At 39.6% G+C, this 8,748-nt stretch overlaps 1 non-coding gene across 1 annotated transcript; it reads left to right on the top strand.

Moving 5' to 3' along the window:
- The first annotated feature begins 7,498 nt into the window (after nt 1-7,498).
- On the top strand, nt 7,499-7,611 carry trnal-caa (transfer RNA leucine (anticodon CAA)). Its single transcript has 2 exons — nt 7,499-7,536; nt 7,566-7,611. It is a non-coding gene; the product is annotated as a tRNA-Leu (tRNA).
- The last annotated feature ends 1,137 nt before the right edge of the window (nt 7,612-8,748 follow it).

The raw sequence follows: 8,748 nt of genomic DNA, 5'->3' as shown, positions 1-8,748 counted from the left end.
AGTTCGTCTTGAAAAAATGTTACGAGTACATCATCTATCAACAATTACACAGGTTCTGTTTCCATATTGCGGATTTTGGTTACGTAATATTATTTTCTAGATTTCACGTTGTGAATATGATGGGATGTCTGATGGGATGTTTCTAAAAATCCATCCTCTGTAAAACGTCTTCTCTAGTTGTCCTGCATATGTATTCGCTAATGAAGCTGTGTGTTCTGAGCCTGGATCTCTACATTTCTGTATGAACCAGCTTAGAGGGCTAAAGACAGCTTGTGTTTAAATTGAGTGTAAGGCAATTTATGCTTCTAAAGTCATGGTCAGCATTTATTTTTGTACTGTGCTGTAAACTTGTTCTGTGCCAAGTCACATTATTTTATAGCGTTTTTATAGCGTTATCAAATCTGGTGGCGCTGTGTGTACTGTAGTTACCTGTAGTTTCCTGACTCCCATGTCACATGGTCTGTGATTGAAACCTGTAAAACCGGTTTAATTCATCACAGCCAGCACTCTTCAGGTGTGAGGGTCTTCTGCTCAGAATGAAACGCTAAAATGTTTGTGTATATTCTAATGGTAGTGGGGGCAGGGTGTGTGGGAACAGGTTTGGTTGAAATTGCATTGGAGATCTATGTTCTTCACACCTGAAACATTTTCTCTGAAAGTATTTTCTTCGCAGTTTAACCGATATTGTTACAGCATGTTACAGTTTACTATTATTAACCATATTAATTTTAAGTGCTGAATGTAAAATCTTGTAAAAATATATTTTCATTGTTCAAATATACATTAAGTCTGACTATCATATAATAAGTTAAATACAAAACTAAAGAAAAATTAGGGTTAAATATAATTCAAAATATTTTGCTAACAATGTTAACTGTTTATGAATAATAAAATGTATTAACTAAGGAGTAGGATGGCAAAGCTGTTAGTATGTTTTTTGTTTTGTTTCTTTTTCATAAATACAACAGTAGTACCTGATGTCTCAGTGGCTTTCAAAATTAAATTATGCATGCAAACCTGTGAACTAGAAAGATAACTAAGATATCCATCCATTATATTCCATAATATCCATGAAATATATGGCGCTGAAATATGTGTGACGCAGTGGTGGCCTGACACGGAGAGGTGCCCTGGCAGCTGTATGATGCAGTGGTGGCCTGGCACGGTGAGGTGCGCTTGCAGCTATGACACGCAGTGGTGGCCTGGCACGGTGAGGTGCGCTGGCAGCTGTGTGATGCAGTGGTGGTCGGGTATGTAGAGGTGCACTGGCAGCTGTGTGTTGTGACGCAGTGGTGGCCTGGTACGGTGAGGTGCGCTGGCAGCTGTGTGGTGTGACGCTGTGGTGGCCTGGCACGGTGAGGTGCGCTTGCAGCTGTGTGATGCAGTGGTGGCCGGGCACGGTGAGTTGTGCTGGCAGCTGTGTGGTTTGATGCAGCTGGTGGCATGGCACGGTGAGGTGCGCTGGCATCTGTGTGATGCAGTGGTGGCCTGGCACGGTGAGGTGCGCTGGCAGCTGTGTGATGCAGTGGTGGTCGGGTATGTAGAGGTGCACTGGCAGCTGTGTGGTGTGACGCTGTGGTGGCCTGGCACGGTGAGGTGCGCTGGCAGCTCACCGTGCCAGGCCACCACTGCATCATACAGCTGCCAGGGCACCTCACCGTGTCAGGCCACCACTGCGTAACACCACATAGCTGCCAGCGCACCTCACCATGCCAGGCCATCACTGAGTCAGAGATTAAATAAAACCTCACTCGCACCAAACAAATTTATATTTCTAAATATCACATGATCGAATTTAAGTCATTTTAATAACAATGAATAGTCACCTAGGCGTTACAATATAAACATTTATATTGATTTAAATAACGTTTTGATTTAAATCGCAAATGCGGGTTTAAATATATGTGTTTTTTGATTCACAATCAGACAAATGCAACATAAATTGATATCTTTGTCTTCTAAGTATCTTAATAAACTTTCAGCATAACTTTCTCCCCGTTTAGATTTATTTTGGGATCAAACGTGGAAAGATTAGATTGTAATCGTTTTTATTTTTTAAATACATTTTAGAAAAGTGTAATCTATACTAAAAAGCTGTACACCACCTGCTATAAAGATACATATTGTAATACTTTCGGGTTCGGATAGGACAGACACAAGAACTCAGACTTGCGGAGTTAAAGCAAGTTAAAGCCTTGATTTTATATATCACCTTTAAAAGTGGCATCTCAAAGCAAAGTAAATACCCAACACTGATTGTACCCATCTGTCATGCTAATAAAGCAGCTTGAATTGAACTGAGAGGGGGGGGGGGGTATATTTGCTTTGTGTATAAAGTACATTGTGAATGTTTTCACAGCCTTCACTTTGTCATTTTAATGCCATTTTTGACCACGCACGAATATTCCTATGTCCGTATCTTCACAAGGGAATCAGTGTGAATTTTAATACTAATTAAATGACCGCGGGCACTTTCCACCCCCTCTACATTCTCAGAGTAGAACAGACTAACCTTCTAATGAAAGACAGTCCACCCCCCACGGACAGGAAAAGTGCCCACAGGCACTTAAACTTAATATAGTCAGTAACAGTAAACAGTAACATGGTCAGAAGGAGCACGTACAAACGTTTCCGAAATAACCACATGTAAGACTCTGATGCTTAAAATGTTTAGGGAGAAAGTGGAATACTGGTGTGTATTTTTTCTTTAAACTACCAATACCAGCCATATACAGTCTGTAACGTAGGGATTTCTATATGTCTTTATTTAGTGGTTACATTAGTGACAAAGGCTAAGCTTTTAGCTTCAGTAACGTGTACATATCTCCCCTTTTTATAAAACGACTTGGTTGAAAACTGTTCCAGAGCCACTGTTGTTTCATCAGTGAAAAGTACATCATGAAATGCCTCTCCCTGCTCAATCCACTGGAAAAAAGAAAAGGAGCATAAAGCTTCTGATGGTCATAAACGATATTCATTTAGGAGCAGCATCAGAGGTATGTTTTTAACTGCACTGCATTGGAGAGAATACCATAGTGTGTTTTTTTTTTACTCCCTGGCGGAAACTGGCTTCCAGAAGAATCAGTATGGCTCAGAGATTAAATAAAACTTCACAGACATTAACGAAGAGCATAACGCGTGTACTGTATACACTGCAAGTACAACCCCCCTCTCTGCAGGAGTGCTGGCTGTGACGAATTGAACCGGTTTCATGGGTATTTTCAAAGTAGGAGGCGAGATTTCCAGCGAAAGACACCTCCCCCCCCTCAAAAACCCAGTAAGTACAGTACTTACTAGTTAAAGGCTAGGCTCCCGACTACGGCGAAAGGAACCCTTCTTTCATTAGAAGACAATGAACATATTTTAGCCCTGAATTAATTAATAGCAAACAAGGTTTACATAAAAGACATTTTTCCAAGAAAGTTTAGCCTTTGTCACTAATGAAACCACTAAATAAAGACATAAATATAAAAATCTTAAGATTTTTAAAATACATGACTTTGCTAAAATTTATTTGAAAATAAAAACAATTACAACCGCCAGGGGAGAGAGAGAACAGGGGAGGGATGTTGGTTTTGCATAAGGGGCGGGGCTATGGAAATTAGGTCTGTTTGGGAATGTGTAGTTACATGTTCTGGCTGTTTGTGAATTATCGTTGTTGAGTATGGAGTGTTGAGGTATTGATTTTGTGTAATGCTTTATGTTGAAAATTGAGGTGGATTTTGTTTATGATAAACAGGATAAACTGGGATGGGAGGAAGGTTTGGTTTTGCATAAGGGGTTATGATAATTGGAGGACTTTGCGAGAGTAAAATGGTTTGATTATTTGATTTTGTATTGTGGTTGTTATCTATGTTTTTGGTTGGTATTATGTTTATATGGTTGTTTTTGTTGGTTGGTTGTTATTATGGTTATTAATTATACGATCTATAGTTGAAATCTGAGCCTAAATAAAAAGAAAAAGCAAGTGATTAGGTTTATGAGCAATCTAATTACTTATTCGTTTAAAACGCTATATAAAATAAAGTTTATTATTAATTTGCTGGACAGAGCGGTGAACATTATTATGCATAAGACAAAGATAACGATCCTGATCAGTTTAGAAATCTGTGTACGCTGTAAGGTTTTTACTTCTTAAACTTTTAAAATACACGTTTTGAATAGAAAGAAATCCTCTTCCTGGTACAGTATGTATAGCAAACCAGCACGTCTTTTTTCTCCAATCAGAGGGGTGTCAGATGGTGTCAGCCAATCACCATTCTGAAGCCCTACCATAATCTCTGGTATGGGGAGACCCCAGAATTCTGTCCCATAGTTTAGACAGATGATAGATTCTTTTATTGATCCCGTGAGTGAAATAAAGTAAATCATTTTCATTTTAGGAAATTATTAAACGCTCGGTTAAAAGCAAAGGAGATTGTCTGTTATAGTGGACATAAAAACAAGAGTTCGCTGGCATTATATCCTGGAAGACACAGACCGGCGCCAGACCGGTAAATGCTTGATGAACTAGGGATTGGACAGTTTCCAAGTACTTGTACAATCGATGGAAATGTTCAATTAAATGTGCAAAAGAAATAAACAAAATAATCATTTATTTCTTTATCATATTGGGTAGCTAATGTCCTCTCTTTGCTAGTTAGTGGCTGTGTTTCTGCGTTGGGTAGCAACGGGTGACTGTTCTCAGGCGGAAGATGTAAACAGCTTAATGTTCGTGTTAAATATTTTTTTTAAATTCAAATTAAACGGGCACAGTTAAGACATTAAATATACATATACATACTATATACAGTACAGTTTGCATACGGTAATATGTTTATGTTACGCGATTAAAAAATAAATAAATAAGAATGAGAAGTCCAGCACCAGCTGGATTCGAACACACAAATTGCCAGTTGGTGGTCACACACCTAGACCAGTAGGCTACAAGACAGCTCACATGAACAGGCAGACGAAACAGCCCTACACAGCCCTGCCGCAGTACACGGATATAATCATAACATTATTAAATTCTTGAGATACGCGATCCCATATTATATTCCCTTTTAATCAAATTCTAAAAGTATGCTTGTTGACTCCGGTATCACGTTAGTTAAAGACTTCGAAGCTTACAATGTTTAGGGAGAAATGGAATACTGGTGTGTATTTTTTTCTTTAAAGTACCAAGACCAGCTATATACTGTATGTTTATGTTCCAAAATTAATATCGTTTATGGCCTTCACACGCATTACAGTATGCTCCTATTCTTTCTATGCTCAGCTACTAAGATTTCCCTTCAGTGGTAAAATTCAATATCTACAACGGGCACAGTAAAGCCGTTTACAGTAAGTCTTTCTACGACAGACCAACGGACCACGAGTGCCCCTGTCGGTCAACCAATCACGTACCGCGGTATTTTGCGTCATCGCGCGTCACGATGCACGACGCCGTAGCCAATTACCTCCGGTACGTGTCTGTACCGCGCACTTTGAATGGCTGCATCTGTACATCAGACAATGAAAGTTTGAGACCACTTTATTATTACAGGTTCTAGCAAACCTGAAAGCTAAGGCGTTTCAGGTCACTTTTTTAATTAAAAAATTAAGCTTTTTTAATTGTGTATGAAATTCACTCCCATGGGCTCTGAAAGGGGAAATATACTGTTGGGATCCTCGCAAGTGGGGTGTCTCTTCTTGTGGTGAAGCACAGTCATACCTGACTTGTCCGGAATGACCCAAGACAGACTTTATCCAGAAGCAACGGCACCACTCCAAGTAGAATGAGAGAGAAACACAGCACGACACGGGGAGTCAAGAGGCTCCCACAATTCACCTTTCCTCACATTACTGATTTCTTCACTAACATTTTGACCGTTTTACAATCACAATGCCTTTTTCACATTAAATAAGTTTTTAAACCATCAATATTTAAGAAAAAAAATAGTACATTTTTTTTTCCAATTATTAAAAAAAACATTAAATGCCTTGATTGCATAAAGTTTCACAGACAGAAGCAGCACGCTAGCACAACCAACATTAAAATGGAGGGCACACTATGATTTGCATTGACTCAAAAGTGATCGGCAGACGTCATTCCCTGCATAACGCAAAAGGTGGCAAACCGCATTTGGTTTGAGTGGACGCAAGAAAGTTTTTGTTTTCTGCCTTGATGTCAAGCTGACAAAGTATCTTTAAACACTTTGCTTAGTTTCTCGAGAGACTGCCAAAAAGCAGCTCCCTCCCTTTCGTTTGAAGGGGTCTCAACAGAAGCACCTAACAAGGTGAGATTCAAACCTAAGCCCCTGAAGGGGCTGGAGCCTTAAATCCAGCACTTTCCACTGTTCAACCACAGTTACCACTGTACTGTGTCTCTTTGTCGCATTACTTGCTCAGAGAAAGCCAGATGGCTTTCGCTCTTCTGGTCCGACTTAGTAGCATTACGACTGTGTAACGAACTGCACCTGCTTTTTTTGAGATGCTGCCATTCTCGTAGTGAGATCTCGACCTCTGGATATAGTTCTTCTATGAAACAGGCTTCACACGTCTGCGTACAGCGCCCTTGATGTCATTTTATTTTTACAGCAGCCGCATCCGGAAAGTTGTGTCTTTTACGTTTTATTTGAACAACAAAACTACATACAATCCAAACAAGAGCACATATAACGTATCAAGAAAATCGTCAGTGGCACATGCTATAATACAATTACACTTTATGAAAAACGTTTACACGACGTAAATAAAGATAAGGTCCGCACAGCTTGTTCTTACATTTCGAAAGAGTCCGTAAATACCTCTTTACGTCTATTTTGAACTGTTCAAACGTAGGACTCCTCCCAGACCATTTCACTTTATACCACATTCCTAAACGAGGATGCATCTCCTGTTTTAGAACTATTTTGGGCGGTATGGCTTATACAACACACCCACAGTATTCTAATGGTGGACTGCAGATCTGTGCTATAGTTCAGTCGAATTCGAAGGATCCAGCAATCGTACTGGATTGGACTGGGATTCTGAAATGTCTCTTGCAAAAGTATTCGGGTTTGCTTGAACCTTTGATAAAAAAAAGTGATCTAATCTGAAACTACCCAGCTTACAATCTCTGAGGTAGTTGTCACTAAACTCGGAAGTGATGTGGCACACATGTGCCGTGTGCCTTTACTTTTGTAAAAAACTGGTATCGGGAAAAGTTTCTTAATATTTCTTTTGATTAGCATGCAAGAAAATGTGATCATTACCTATGGAATTTCCCGCCAGCGTGGAGCTTGGAGCCTGCCTTTTAGAAGTTCTCCCTGTAAACACCTTGTGCAGCCTCCCGACAGACTAACAAAAAGCGCCTTTTCACCAACTCAATTTATAATACGCCCCTCAAAACTCACAACCGAATAACAATCCATCCGTATATTTGATTTCCAAGATCCATTCAAGGCAACTTGGCTCTTCGCAAGCAAATCATTTCAGGGAAGAAACTCAGTTTAGTCAACTACTGGTGCATTCAGCACACCACTTGCTTTTGCTTGTCAGGGTGGCCGAGTGGTCTAAGGCGCCAGACTCAAGGACATGTGTCTTTCCAGCTGGCTTGGGTGTTCTGGTCTCCAAATTAAGGCGTGGGTTCAAATCCCACTCCTGACAGCTTCCATTTTTACCTCTCTTGAATTGTTCCAGTGCTAGCTGACAGTGAATGACTGAAATATAAAAGCAGCAGAAGAAAGCAAGCAACTCAGTGCAGTTTGTGAGTATTCTGCACTGTTAAAATGCACAGGTTTTCATACTTTTTGGAATTCGTAGCTCAAGAAGTGACTCCTGTTTCATTTTCTATTCACCAACTCGATTTGCATTCCGCCCCTCACACCTCACAACAGAATAACAAACGGCTTCATGTGCCACAGCATTCCCCTGTAGATTCGGTTTGCACTATGAATTAGGCGACCCCGAATGAAATATTTTAGTGTTGGCTCAAATGTGAGGAATTTCATGAACCCTCAAAAAGGAACGCTTGCAGAAAATGCCAGCAATTCAAAGCGTGTAGGCAGCATGAACAGACCAATTCTGCAATTTCTTTTATCGCGGGCGGTGCTTTCCGAGTCGATGGCTCTGCATTAGAAATGAGAAGTCCTGAACTCTAAACACGTTCTTGCCATTACTGCTACTCCTGCTGCTACTCCTTCATCCTCGAAAAAAGAAAAGACAGGCTTTTTTGAGTCTCAAAATGATCTTCTGGATCCACAAGAAACATGTACATTTGATTGATTCCGCAGTATTTTGGATGTACTGTACTTATAACTTCCATCGAAGAGAGATTTCATCAGTTGCATGAAATTGAAACTTTCGACTTTTTGTCTGGTATTGAAAATATGTTTAAAAAAAACCATAAACAATTTTCTAACAAACAACTCATAAATTATTGCCAGGATCTATATTTAGCGTTCGGTAGTGATAACACTGCTGATATTGATTGAGTAGAAATCTGTGATGTATTGACAGCTTTATCTGAAGCGAGAAGTCCTAGAACGCCATCTATGAAGTTTAAGGATTCATACCAAGAAATGCCTTTTGTTTCCCACCCCAACTGCTGCTTTTGCTTTACACATTATAATAATAATAATAATAATAAACTTTATTTTATATAGCGCCTTTAAAGGTGGCTTCTCAAAGCGCTTTACAGGATGACAATAACAATAAATAAGAAGACTAAACAATAAATAAGAAAATTTCACAAGACAGGACACAATTATAATTACAACAATACAACAATAAAGATAGAGGAGA

The sequence above is a fragment of the Lepisosteus oculatus genome, chromosome 14 (assembly GCF_040954835.1).
Source record: "Lepisosteus oculatus isolate fLepOcu1 chromosome 14, fLepOcu1.hap2, whole genome shotgun sequence".
In the NCBI taxonomy this organism is placed as follows: domain Eukaryota; kingdom Metazoa; phylum Chordata; class Actinopteri; order Semionotiformes; family Lepisosteidae; genus Lepisosteus; species Lepisosteus oculatus.
The sequence above is the reverse complement of the archived record's forward strand: the minus strand, read 5'-3'. Positions and strand labels throughout refer to the sequence as shown.